Genomic DNA, 14,348 nt, shown 5'->3' with positions numbered 1-14,348 from the left:
GAAAACTTTAAAACTCACTGAGGAGAGCTAGGCCTTTTTAGCTATGTAATGTCTGCACCACCAATTCACATTTCCACCCTGAAAGGATCACAAACTAAGAAAGTCTCCTTTAACAAATTATTTGGTCTTATTTCTCTGACTTCTTGGGCATTTGTAACTAATTTAAAGTATTAGGATATATTCCTGAATATTCTATAGCAGCTATCAAATTCTGACTTTGATGTTTATTCATAAAAGAAACTTTCTAATAAGCTCTAATGAGCTTTGCATTACTACAGTGGTATGTGTAAATCCACACTTTCCTGGGTTTAGGATGCTAGCTGAAAGTAGAAAGCCAGCTGTTAAATGTCGTGCCCTGGATCCTTGCGTGTGATATGGAAACCAGGGTCAGCATGTTCTGGAAAAGTACTCAGAGCTGCCACAAAATTGTAGCCTCAAAGAAAATCGTAGTTTGGGTACCTTAACTTTTGGCCAGTTTGCAATAAAATGGTATCATATTTTCTCTGTTAAGAAAGCCGCAGATGCTGTATCCTGGCCGCAGGACTTACTACAACTCATTTCCAGTCAATTACGTGTAGTTGCTTGCTTTCATCTGTGGAGTTGCCTCCACCCGAGGAAAACACCTCCATTTCCTGGACACCAGGTTTGTGGAACCAGCTTCACTTTGTAGGGGGGCCAGTGTGTCCTCTCAGGGCTCACCCCAACCCTCCATGGTGCTCTCTGGCTCCTCACAGGCCCAGGCCTGGAGCCTGGAGCCTCCTGCTCCCAAGGCGCCTTCCTCCTCGCCCACGGGGCCCAGGAGCTGGGGGGCCCTGGGAGCCCAGGGGACTCTGCCAGCTTCCCTTGGAGAAGGTGAAGGGCATGAGGGGGCCTCCGCCTGGTGCCACCAGAGGGCGCAGCAGAGCCCAAAGATGCGCACTGAGCTCTCCAGGCCCCAAGGGGGCGCTGCTGGGCGAGGCCGAGCAGGGGCCCTTCTGGAGGAGCCGAACGGCTCTGCGGGGCTGCACGACCACCCGGGCCACGAGGACCAGCCTCTGTGCAGGATCAGGAGCCCAGGCCAGTGTTCTCTGCAGCCAGGAAGTGGCTGCGGCGCTGCCAGTGGCGGGGGTGGCCCAGGACCGCGACCACCCCAGGGAGCAGAGGCTTTGGGGACAAACCCAGGTGCTCCCAGGCACCTGCTGGCAGCCAGGGCTTCTCCCACTGCAGAGCAGAGGCTCCTCCCTCAGGCACCCTGCGCTGCAGGGCAGCTGCTCTCCCAGCACCCTTACCTTCCCGCAGGCTCACCCTTCCACGCCCCCTGCAGCCCTCCCCTCCAGGTGTCCCTGCGTCTCTGACCCACCTCCGACCCTTGGAGACATATGGACCTCCCAGGAAGGGCCCCCTCCCCCCTGCTCTGTCATCCTTGCCTGCCTGTGCTGGACCCCAAGGTGCCTGTCCCCCCTTCACTGTCATTTATCACCCTCATGATGTCCTGCATACCTTATCTCCTTTCATCATGGAGGAAAGTTTAAGCCTTTGCAGAACACGGTTGTTCCCAAAGATAATTTCTAAAGAACAGATTGAGAAGAGTTACACTCACAAGACAATCATTCCTTTCATTACCAAACTACCAATTTAATGCAAACCTAAAGCGGGTTCCATGAGCGTCTATCCAGAGTACCATTTTATTCTTAGACTTGTACATAGAACAGTCTCAAGTAATGCCCTTGTTGGAGCCAAGAGACAAAAGGACTCTGCTTTCCACCATTCTTTCTTCTGTTTGATCAACCATAAATCAAAGCAAAAATACTGCTCCATAAAAATTACAACACCGACTTTTTTTTGGAAATCTTAGTTCTCAGGAAGTGCCAAAAAGTTTTATGTATTTCACCGCATATATTTGTTAGTTCAATACAAATATATGATCTCCCAGACTATGCTCAAATGCCCATCTTTCAAAAAGGACCTGGTTTTCTGGATTATTTAGATAATTCACTGGCTTTTTCAAGTAGGGAGGTGGAAAAGAGATGACTCCCTTCTGAGCTCCAGGAAAGTCGCCTTCCTGTGGTTTATAAAGGATGGCTATCACAGCCGGCAAAATGTATTCAGTCTGCAACTACACACTTGTGCACACACACGTACATACACACATAGAGACACAGAGTTAACACTCCCATCAACACTTCACAACGCAGAAAGCCTAAATACATTCAACATTGAATTCTTAAGGAAAAATGACTTGAATCTAATTTTTAACAACTTAAGCCTTCAATATTGAATCTACTCCATAAGATCATGTTTCCATTTAAAAAGGAGAAAAGTTAACTCAAACAGAAATGAAACAGAATAATGTGGTGTTTTAGTTTGACATAGAGCTCCCAATGCAAAGTACCAGAAAGGGGTTGGCTTTTACAACCCATTTACTAGGGCAAAATCCTACAGTTCTGTGGTTGTGAAATAGCCAAATCAAGGCACCATCAGAGATGCTTTCTCACCAATTCAGCTCCTGGTGACCCTGGCACCCTGCCACGTGGAAGGACAAGATAGCAGCAGATCTCTGCCTGGTCCCTGCCTTCGCTCAAGGCTCACCGTTTCCCAGAGCTTGGCTGCAGGTACCAGGCATGTGGCTCATCTCTTCAGCCTTGAGCTGCTCCATGAGCCCAGCCTCTTGGGGGCTTCAGGCTTCAGCTTCAGCTGCTAGTGATCCTCGAGGCCTCTCTCCAATGGCAGCAAGAAAATGGTGACTTCCTTTCTCTAAGTTTCCTCCCTGTGTCTCCATTTATGTAAGGCCCAGGAAGAGGGGGGAAACCAAACCTGGGTCATGCCTCACTGAGGGAGTCCCATCAAAATGAACTGATCAAGTGATCTATTCAGGGTGAGAACCAAGTCAAAGGCAATCAAAAGGTCTCACCACCTTTTGAATTAAAAAATATAAATTTTGGGGGAGAGTCACCAAATTCAAGCTGTCACATCTGGATATCACTCTCTTACTAAATAGGTTTACAAAAAACTAGAGAGAGCATATGTAGGGAAAATAAGCCAATAGAAAGAAAACTCCTACATTCACGGGCTTGCTCAGCACACTATTATTTCTAATCAACAGCTCTTGGAAACAATGCAGTGTCCAGGACTAGAAGTCTCTCTGTTTGACAGGTGGACTTCCACACAGCCCCATGTTTTAAGTGGCATCTTACTGCACACAGGGGCGATGGTCCTTAGTCCAGGGCATCCCTGAATCCGCACCTCTGGAAAGTAAACCCCAGTCTTCTGCAGTGGGCAGGAGCTACGGGCTGCGGACCATTCTGTCCAGACTCCCCCTCTCCTGACCTGCCTTTCTCCCCGCCTGTTCCACCACAGGGTCCCTGATGTCTGCGGTGCTGAGCGCTGCAGGGATCAGAGCATAAGTGAGCGGGCCTGTCCTTCTGCCGCTACTGCCTCAGGTTAGGGTTCTCTACTTTTGCCAACAAGTTCCTAGTCCTAAGTCCACACTTCACTTTCACTATTTTATTATTCTGTTTTCCTTGTCTCTCTGTTCATCCTTGTGGCTCAGTCCTTTAAATTAATCACTTTAACATCATTTAATTTATGAGAGAAAACAGAGGTAAATGTCAATGTTCATTTCTCAGTGATTATTGGGAAGTGTTTCATAAAATTCTTACATTAATGTTCATATCCTGTTGAATCTAATGTTCTAGATCCTTAGAGGATAATATTGTGTATGTGTTGTGTATTGAGGAAAGAGCACTGGACTCAGATTCCTAGTGGAGCCTAAATTTTATGCTTCTAAAATATTTTGTAATCCCATATACAATTTTCCTTATTCCTTTGCCCTCATATTTAAATCTAGTTAAGGGAAGAGATGTGGCTCAGGCAACTGAGCTCCTGCCTACCTCATGGGAGGTCTGTGATTTGATTCCCAGTGCATCCTAAAGAAGACAGCGAGCTGGTATGTTGGGCAGTGGCAGTGATCTGACACAACAAGATGACAGAAGAGACCAAGAAGAAAAAACATAATGAGACACACAACAGGGCAGGGCACGCAGGGGCTTAAGTGATTACGCATCTCCCTCCCATATCAGCGGTCCTGGGTTCAGTTCCCGGTGCCTCCTAAAAACAGCATACGGCAAGTGCAAACAACGAGGGGGTGGGGAGAAATAAATCTTTACAAACATAAATAAAAATTAAATTTGCTTAACTTTTAAGATCTTTCTTTTGCAAGTAACATTGAATTTTTGCCAAACCAAGTGTACTTTCAAGGAATGAATAGAACCAGCCTTAACTAAACTTAAAAAATGATTTTTCCACGTGCAGTAGAAGTATATCTTGTTTTTGTCAAACATGGTTGTGCCCCACATATACATGAGAAGGAAAGTAAACCTTCAAAACTAAAAGTAAACCTTCAGCCACTGCAGGACCTCACTGTCCATGAGGGAAGGCAGGAAGCAGAGGGATGGCCCAGGGAGGTGGGGAGGGGGAAGTCACTGTGGCAGGAGCTGTGTGGATCACAGCAAGGGCACCCCGAGGGAAGAGCAGCAGCAGGTGGGTGCTGTGGGGCAGAGGCTCTCCTGGAGGGAGAAGCCTGTGTCCCCTCACCAGGGAGAGGACCCCCGGGGCAGCCTCCTGGGGACTGGGGACCCAGCAGCCTGCAGCCCCTGCTCTCTCCAGGCCTGGGGCAGCCCCTCTTTCCACCTGGAGGGCTGGGGGAGGTGGAAGCACAGGCTCTTTGGAGGACAGGACCCGACAGCAGCTTGGGAAGAACAGGCCCGACTCTGGGGAACGGGACAGCATTTGGTGCAGGGGGGTCACCAGTACCCCCTACCCTCACCTCTGCATCCTAGAGCATCTGCCAGCCCCTCCTGCTCAGATCTGCACCAGGCCAGGTGCACAGATGCCCAGGCATGGGTCCCAGGGTCCTGAGGTGAGGGACAGGCCACGGGATGGTTGGCTTGAGGGGAAGGAGGGAGGGGAGGGTAGAAGCCTACGTGGGCTTTGCAAGGGCTGCCAGGGAATCCCGTCCCCAGGGCAGGGCCCCAGGGATGCAGTTTCCACTTCCTGCTTGGAGCTGGAGAAGAAGGGACCTTGGAATTTTATTTTCTATTGTTATGCATATTACTGTCCTTTAGAGGGAGCCCCCTGTGCTGCATCTTCCCCTCCTCCACTTCCTTGGACCACTGTGGAGGACAGGGTGGGAGGGGGAATTTCTGGGCAGGGAAAGAACTGAGAGACCCCCAAACCTCTGTAAGCATCAGGCCCCGGAGGGGAGGAATTTTGCCAATGACACCCAGCCTCCCTGTGTTCACTCTGCGGAAGTCACCCATTCTCCCAAAGAAGGACCTACCAGGGGAAGCCAAATAAGTTCCCCAAACAGTCACATAAGATGCCTCTCAGGTGGCCGCCCCCAGCTTCACCGCCCACCGCCTGCATCGGGAGCCCCCTGAGCCTTCTCGCTGCTCCCTGTGATGCTTCCCACGCTCCTGCCTACCTGGGGGTCTCTGCCCAAACCAGAGATGGTATCGACCCTCTTCTTGGGCAAGCTTTGAGTAAACAGACTCTGCTCTCATTTGACTTCTCTTTATTTCTCCAGAATGAACTCCACTCTCCTACAAAGAGGAAGATGGAGAAGGCAGGAGAGGGGTGCAGGGCCCCAGGGGACACAGGCCAGTCTCTGCAGCAGCATGGGTGGGGCGAGTGGCCCCCTGGCAGCAGGCTCTGCAGGCCGCTCCTCTGGGCCCCCAGATGGCTCCCTTCACCTTCGGAAGCTGAAGCCCCTGGATCTTAGGAGCCGAGGCTTGGAAGGCCTTGTGGATGAGGATCTCCTCTGCAGGTGGACCCAGTGAGACCCGCCCAGCACTGCAGACCTCCGTCCTCCATGCCCTAAGCCCTCCAGCACACGTGGCGCTCATGCCCAGCAGCCGAAACTGTTGTTCAGGTCCAACTACAGCTGCTGTGTCCACACCTGCTCATCTCCCCCACTGTCCTTTCAGGCTCCGTGTGGCGCATGAGCTTCTTCCTCCACAGTAAGTCTAGGGAGAGCAGCCTGGACTCTTCCCATGGTTTCCATTTTGGTCACTGCCTCTGCTTCTCCTCACCAGAGGTGGGAGCATCTCCATGTGCTTTTTACTCTCAGGTTCACAATAGACTTCTTATTTCACTGCCATCTCCCAGACTCACTCGCCAGGACCAGGAATCAAAGACAGCTCAAGCACAGCTGGCTGCAGCCCCTTAGGCTCTCTGGACTGGGCACCACAAATGCTCAATGGAGAGGCCAAGAACCAGGAACCCTGCAGCAAGGCCTGGTGGCCTCACCACCCCACAGCAGCAGCTTGGATGGAGCCCAAAAACAAAACATCTTCCCAAGCTAAGTCCAAGAGAGCTCTGTCCACAGAGGGCAGCTCCCACAGCAAGGCACCTAGGGAAATTTTCCCTGCATTGGGTCCCCAGCTTCTTGTTCTAGCAACAGCCAGGCCAGAACACACCCAAAGGGAACCTGTTCAAGGTTAAGTGAAGATATAAGCAGGTCGGGTTTGCCCGGAGGTCATTGAACCTCAGCAAATACCGAGGGGAGAAACCAAGGTCCACTCAGTAGACTTACCATGGAGGACGGAGACCAGGAGCCCCATGGAGCCCACAGAGGAGATACGGGAGACAATCACCAGCAGCCATGAGTGGGACCTCAACAGCCAAAACATGCTGCTGTGGTGTGTGTCACACGGGGCTGGGGGTGTACACAGGGCAGGATGGGGGTGTGCAGAGGCCACGGCGGGCTCGCAGTGGGGGTCCAGTGAGGAGGACCCCAGCACCTCCACGGCATGCAGAACATTACCAGTAACTAAGGAGCTTTATCCAGCTCCCAGGACATGTGGCATCAAGGGGCAGCCCCTGGGCCTCACCACCAGCCTGGGAGAAGGACAGGAGAGGGGAGCAGGCCCAAGGCAGCTCTGGGGTTCTGCCTGGGGGTGTGGGCAGTGGTCACCTGGGCAGCGAGGGCCTGCCCCCCTTGCCTGCTCTCCCAGAGGGTGCCTGGGAGCACTTTACACCTGAAGCAGCTTTGTGAGTCTGGCCTCAATGTCTCTAAAGGCCCTGGAACTCCCAGACACCCTTTTGACCTGCACCCCATGGAGCCCCCGCCGTGGCAGCCTGCACACTTCCACCCTCCACTGGAGGAAGTCCTCCTGGCCCGGCGTGCCGCACACGCACAGCAGCCCGTGGGGCCCCATCAGGTCCCACTCGCAGCCAAGTGCATCGAGCACCCGGCAGATCTCCCCCATTATCTCATGCGGCTCCAGGGAGCTCGTGACCTTCATCCTCCACTTGGGGTCCCGTGACCGCGGCAGGGCCCCCTGAGGGCCCACTTGGTTGTCCCTCCCCCGGTGCTGCTCCTTGCAGGCGCACCCTAGGCACAGGAAAGTCCAGAATCGCCTCCACATGCTCGGCTGGCCCTGCCTGTTGGCGGGAGGGGAGGCGGGCCTCCCCCTGCAGGGCAAGTTCTTCTGCTCACCCCTGACTTGGGGTGTTCCCCTGGGTGTGGCTTCACCCGTGCCAACAGCGGACAGGTAAGTGCTTCCTTCAGAGCCTTCTTCCCTACAGCTTCCCACGTGGGAGGAGGCGGTGACCGCAGGGCCAAGCAGGGGACCCTCCTGACGACGCTCCTTGGGGCAGGGCCTGGCGGCCTGGCTGGGCCTCACCCAGGCCATCCGGGGCTGCTGGTGCACCTGAGGCAGGGCCAGGGGCCCTGTGGGGGAAGCTGACGTCTTGGAGGCTCCTGGCTCTGGCATGCGCTGGCTCTGCCGGCCCTTGTCCATGACGGCCTGACTGAGGATGGTCCTCTGCAGGGGAGGAGAGCTGCAGGGTGGACCAGGGCAGGGGGCAGGCTGTGGTGGGAGGGCACAGAGGTGGGCTTCTCCCACTCCTGGCCTGGCAGGGGGCTGGGTCTGCGGGGCGCTGGTGGAGGTCTCCTGCTCCCATCTGCTGTGGCCCAGCAAAAGATATATGGCCATGACTTCATCATATCTGCCATCTTGCAAGGACGCCTGTATCTCCTCCTCTTTGTAGCCCATGGCTACCATCGCTGCTATCCGGTGGGGTCCTGGCGAGCTGGGAGGGGCTCCACATACGGCCTCAATTGTGTGTGCTCATAGCCCGTATTGACCCACGGGTCAGTCATTATGTCTGGGAGGCTTGACCTCCTACAGGGATCCACTGTCAGGCACTTTTGGAGGAGATTCCTGCAGTCCACAGACAGGTAGTATGGGATGCGGAACTCCCCGCTGAGCACCCGCTCCTGCAGGAGCTTGGAGCTCTGTGCAAAGAAAGGGAACTTCCCGCTGACCATGTTGTAGAGAATCACCCCCAGGCTCCAGACGTCCACGGCCGGCCCAAGGTACGTGTGCCCCTTAAATATTTCGGGGGCAGTATAACAGGGAGTGCCGCACAGGGTTTTCAGCTGCTGGCTGATGTCAAAGGTGTTACTTAAGCCGAAATCCGTAACTTTCACATTCCCAGCAGCATCCAAGAGGAGGTTCTCTGCTTTCAAGTCTCTGTGCGAGATACACTTCTGGTGACAGTAGTGCACAGCAGATAAGACTTGGCGAAATTTTGCTCGGGCCTCCTCTTCTGAGAGAGGTCCATGGGCCACCAGGTAGTGCAGGAGATCACCTCCACGGGCGTACTCCATGACCAGGTAGAGCTTCTCGGGGCTGTCAATGACTTCAAAGAGCCGGACGATGTTGGGATGGCACAGGCTCTTCATTATGCTCACCTCTCTGGAGCGCATGCGGAGGCTGCTGGGGCTGTCCTTCTTGCGTATGATTTTCACGGCTACCTCATGGCGGGTGAGGACATGCCGCGCTAGAAAAGTCATGGAAAAGGCACCTTTGCCTAGTAATCTCGAGAACTGATAATTCTTCAGGTGGGTCTCCTCCTTAGCCGTCAAGGCTGGGAGAGGCCGCAGCATACTGGAGTTTATGCTGGGCTGGAGACCCGGTGACTCTATGCAGACTTTCCAATGGGAAAGCCTGAATAACTGATCTAATAAAATAAATAAATAAATAAAATGCTAAAAAAAAAAAAGAAAATAAAAAATACGATAATAAAAATAAATAGGAGTAAAATAAAAGGGAAAGATTAAAAAACAACAAACAGGCAAAAGGTAAAAGCAAAATAATTTTTAAAAAAAGTAAATAATAAAGAAAACAAAATCGGGAGAAAAGAACTAAGACAAAAAGAAAAAATAAGAAACAAAATAAACGAATCCACAAATGATAAATAAACCAGCGAAGGGCAGTCCTAGTTCACAGGTCACCAAAAACAGCTTCCTGGGTAAGCGGACACTGAGCCTCAGCTGCAGGGCCTTATATAGGGGCAGCAGGCCCCGCACAATGGCTCCTTGTGAGGTCATCCAAGCAATGGGCCAGTCCAGGCTGTGGTCATCCTCAGGGGTTTCTCCTCACTTTCTGGTCTCAGAAACCCTCTACACTTGCCACAAAATTATGGAGGATCCCACAGAACTTTGGGTTTCTGTGGGTTCTAGCTCTTCCTAGTTCCTTATCAGAAATTATAACCTAGAATGCCCCAGTGCCTCCTACATTTCTAGTTTGAAAACCTTAATGATATCTGGTTTTGAAAGAGTTCAGAATATCTACATTGGAAATATCCAATTCTTTTTCTATAACTCTACATGATCTGACTCAAAGGGATCCACAACTCAAGTGATAGCGTGGTTCTCTCTGAAAATGTTCTGTTGCTTAAAGCATAAGAAGGTACATTATTGGCATCTATAATGCTGAGGGAAAGATTGCTTTCATCCTACTTTCATTTCTTGCTTTCAGTTTTGCCCAGGTTTTCTGTTGTAGCTGTCTCCCTTCCACAAGCCAGAAAACTCACTGGAAGACCTCCTTTTTCCTGTCTTTACAAGTAGAGAGTGAAGCTGTGCATGGAGAAAGCAAGTCTTCTACCCTTTCTTCTCCAAGTCATCACTCTGGGCTCGGTCTCCCTCTTACTCAGCATGGTGGTGGTGTATGGGAGGTGCACATGGCACTGACCCCTCATGGCAGAGAATGGTAATTCCTACATGACTCTTAAAAGCTTCTCTGAAATATAATATTGCTTTGCCACTTGGCTTTGCAAGTCTTGAGTCTTTTTGATACCTCAATTCTTTCATTATTGCCTACTTCCATACTGATTTATGAAGTGAACCATTTTCTATCCAAACTGAATAGAACTATTACAGACTGGAAGAAACTGGAAAGTGAAAAGATCACTTACTTTTGGTAATGTACAGTGGTGATGGTAACACGACATTGGGAATATAATTAACACCACTGTATTATATATCTAAATGTGGATAGAAGGGGAAATTTGGGGTGGTATATACATTGATAGAATAAAAATTAAAAGTAAACAATAGGACTACACAATACAGTGAACCCTAAAGGAAACAGGACTATAATTCATAGGACAATTATATTCTTCACAATTGCTAAAAGATGGAAAAACCTAAGTAATCATAAACCAATGAATTGATAAGCAAAATCTGGTATTTTCATACAGTGGAATATTATTCAGAAGAAAAAAATCAATTGCGGAAGCAAAAACAATGGGAGGAACACTGAGCATATTAGGTTGAGGAAAGGCACCAGACACAACAGGGCAAACGCTTTATGGCCTCCCTAACACGATCAAAATACAATGAATAGACTTATGGAGTTGGGACTATGAAATGAAGTTAGGTGGGAGATGGAATGGATGAAAAGGGGAAGATGATGCTGGGTATATATAGAATACTTATTCAGGTAAAATGCATATATGGGAATGCTTGAACTTGATGGCAACACATTATAATGAATGTAACAAACACTGATGATTTATGAATGAGAATGTGGCCAAAAACAGTGTCTAGGAAAATTAAGGTTAGTTAGAGGACAGCTGAAGAATACTGGGAATGTAGAACAATGATTTTGGCAGGAGATTGTGATTAGTAAGATAGAGCAATGGGCTTCTACTACATGTTAAGAATGTGCTGATACAATGGAAAAATACAAATTATTTGGAACTATAATTAACACCATTGGGATGATTTTCTACCAAAAGGAAGGTTGATACTACATTAATGCTCAGGGCTAAAAAAAAAAAAGACAGGAATTTGGTTTTATGAAATATGAATAGGACTAAGCAGTTTTTCTCTTATTTTTCATTAATATTGCATAATTATGACATTTAACTAATCTCTGTATCTTTATGAACACTACAGGAACAACTGAGTTAGAATTTGCAATTAGACCAGATAAAGATGAGATGGAAGTTTTTAGGAGGAATGTATCCATAACTTGTTGAGCTGCATTTTTCTGTTATATTTTTCTGAATTTGAGATAACGTTATAAAAAATAGTACAATGATAATAATATTTACTCATTGTTGGTAACAAAGGTACCACACTAATGTAAAATGTTTAAAATGGGGGCAGGAAATGGGAACACTTTATGCATCTTTCTGGAAATCTACAACCTCTCTAATAAAAAAAATCTTGAAGGCAAAGATAAATACCTCTTAATACATGGGGCAATGAAGTGGTACTAAGAATTTTAAAAAGGACAGAATTTTCAGAACTGAAGTAAATGCTGCATTTTTTAAGGTGGGGATAAGGTGAAGGATGACATATGAGTTTCCAATCCCAGGTGAGAGTCAAGATCAGTTCCAAAAGGGCCTCTGGATTCACAGAAAGATAAGAAATTACATTTTAGACACATTACATCAGACCCAAAGAGGGGACATTCATGTAAAAGCTACCAAAGAAAAAAGGTGGATGCTGGATTCAAACAAATTGATGAAAAACCAATGCTTAAGTTACAGATTTGCAGGTAATTGTATAAAAAGCACAAGTAAATGTGGGTAAATAAGGGATCTGCAAAGGGAAAAAGACTGGAGAGGGTAAAAAGCAAAAGTAAAAAGCCTTGACCACTAACATTAAACTGCGAATATGGAGGAAGTGTAAAGGAGGGAGAAATAAGGGTCCAAGAGGATCTGAACAATGGGGCTGCAGAAATCAAGAAAAAGCAATGATTCAGGAAGAATCTATGTCATAGGAAGGGGCTTTTTATGGCTTTGAAAGTCTGTGACTTTCTAATCACTTTGAGAAACAATGTGATAGAGTAAGAAGAAACACTGGGTTTTGAATCACTGTTTTGACTCTTCTTAGTTCATTAGAACTACAGAATATTTTCACCAAAAAGAATTATGTAGGTATAGATAGATAAATGGATAATGAAAACTTACAAGTGCATGTAGAAAGATTTACTGGATCATATCAAGGATTAATATTGTAGACAAGGGATACTTATTTATTCTACCCCAATTTTTCCAATAGAAAAATTCCAAGTCCTCTAAATTCATTCTCAGCATCCAAAAAACAAAACAAAACAAAACAAAACACCATCCACAAAAAGCACATTACATAGAATAAGAGAAGTGTAGTCCTTCAACCATACCAAAAGAAGGGTGTCATAATAAAATATATCACTAATTCAGAATTAAAAGCATTTTTTTGAAAGTATAAAACTAAAATTAGCACTATACTTTTAAATACATGCCCCAGAGACTTAAATCTTTGGTCTGTTCACATGCTGGCTGAGCCCTGAATCTCAGCAGAGTTGCAACACCTACTCACCAGTTCACTGGACTCACCCAGGACAAGTAACGAGGAGATGATGGTGGACAACACCCATCCCAAGGAACAGAGAGTGTGTGCAGCTGCAAGCAAGATGGTTCCATCCATCTGCTCCATGGGAACTAAGCCCCTCTCAATTAGAAACAAGAGTGGGCATCACCATCCCCAAATCCTCAAGATTGGGGAGTGAACAATGGACTAAAGTCGACTTAGTAGTAGACAATTAAAGACTTATTGCTATTTTATTCTAGCAATGGAAATTACTTTGACCATTGTAAAGGCAGTGGCCACCAGAGGTCCTGAGGGGGAGGAAAAGAGAAGAATAGGTTCAACATGGATGCATTTTCAGGACACTGGAATTGTCCTGCATAACACTGCAATGACAGATACAGCCTTCTACACATTTTGTCATAACCTATAAAGTTGTGTTGAGCAGAATGTAAACTATAGTTCATGCTCAGTATCAATGCTTCAATATGTGTTCAACAATTGGAACCAATGTACCACACTAATCAAAGATTTTCTTAATGGAGAAAAGTGGGGGAGAGTTTCAGACTCTTGCTGCAGCTGACGATGGCTCAAAATGGCGAGATGTACAATGATATCACCTCCAGACTGGCACGGTGTCATGGTGCTGAAGGGCACCATGCACCAGGCTGGTGGAATACTGGAGCCTGCCTTCCTAGCTCTTCTCTAGGGTCAATGGTGCTGCAACATGCTGGCTGGATGAAGGGCATACCAAGTGGAGCAATGATTACCAGAGACATATAAGTAGAACTTAAACACAATTGGCACTATGGCCTCCTCCCATGGAGAGAGAACATGTATGGTATTGCAAACCTGGAGCTTAGATCTATTAATTGCCACTCAAAAAGAAACGTATGCAGTAGTTGCTGCATTAATTAGTATTAAGCACAGAACCTATATGCCTAGCGATTATAATGAGACATTTCTGTTCTAGATCATCTGCAGAGGGATACTGAACATGTTAAAAGGTCCTGGTAAACTTCATTTTCTAAGTAGTTAATGAAAGGCATGCTTAACCCAGGTCTCTTCCTAGCCCTTATTCCAAAACCTGTCCCACTCAATCCTGGGGCTCACTGGCAAACCCACATGCCATCCTACCAGGGTTAAGCATTTTCCCGCCAGGAAGGAAATGGCAAACAGGTGGCTGCCACGGCAGGGGCTCCATGGGGTGCAGGTCAAAAGGCTATCTGGGAGCTCCTTTAGAGACACTGCACACACACTAACAAAACTGCTTCAGCTTTAAAGCAATTTCATGTTCCATCTATTCTTCCCTACTCCTCCCCTCATGACCTTTGGTAACTACTATTTTATATCAATTTTACAAGTTCTTCAGTTACACATGCTAATAACTACAATAGCAATAAATCTACAGTGGTCCATGGTTGCCCTCCCCACTTTGTTTATCCCTCAGTCTTGAGGTATTGGGGATGACGTCCACTCTGCTTAAGAATGAGAGGGGGTTTAAATCTTATTCGGCAGATATAAGGAATGGTCTTGCTTGATGTCGTATATACGCTCTGTGGGTTTTTTTGGATGGGGGTTGCCCATCCAAAATTTGGATACCAAATTTGTTAACTGTCATCTAGGCAGAAGTTCCACCACCCAAGGTAAAAATTTTTAAAGTTTCTTAGTGACAGGACAAAACAACACCAATACCTGGTTTTTCCATTTCTAATCCTGG

The 14,348-nt window shown here is 47.7% G+C and overlaps 1 long non-coding RNA gene and 1 pseudogene across 9 annotated transcripts in view; both read right to left on the bottom strand.

The window, feature by feature from the left end:
* Positions 1 to 14,348, bottom strand: part of LOC131273456 (uncharacterized) — a 407,742-nt gene that overhangs the window by 71,116 nt on the left and 322,278 nt on the right. For 7 of the 9 annotated variants that reach the window (XR_011645849.1, XR_011645848.1, XR_011645846.1 and 4 more), the window contains one exon: positions 3,698 to 3,922. The exons of 1 other annotated variant lie outside the window; for it this stretch is intronic. This is a non-coding gene — a long non-coding RNA (uncharacterized lncRNA). Of the gene's footprint in view, positions 1 to 3,195; positions 3,364 to 3,697; positions 3,923 to 14,348 lie in introns of those variants that run through there. One more of the 9 variants, XR_011645842.1, reaches the window with a different exon arrangement.
* On the bottom strand, positions 5,528 to 8,989 carry LOC131273454 (serine/threonine-protein kinase MARK2 pseudogene; annotated as a pseudogene).

Source organism: Dasypus novemcinctus, chromosome 15 (assembly GCF_030445035.2).
Source record: "Dasypus novemcinctus isolate mDasNov1 chromosome 15, mDasNov1.1.hap2, whole genome shotgun sequence".
Lineage (NCBI taxonomy): Eukaryota > Metazoa > Chordata > Mammalia > Cingulata > Dasypodidae > Dasypus > Dasypus novemcinctus.
This window is presented reverse-complemented; position numbering and strand designations above follow the sequence as displayed.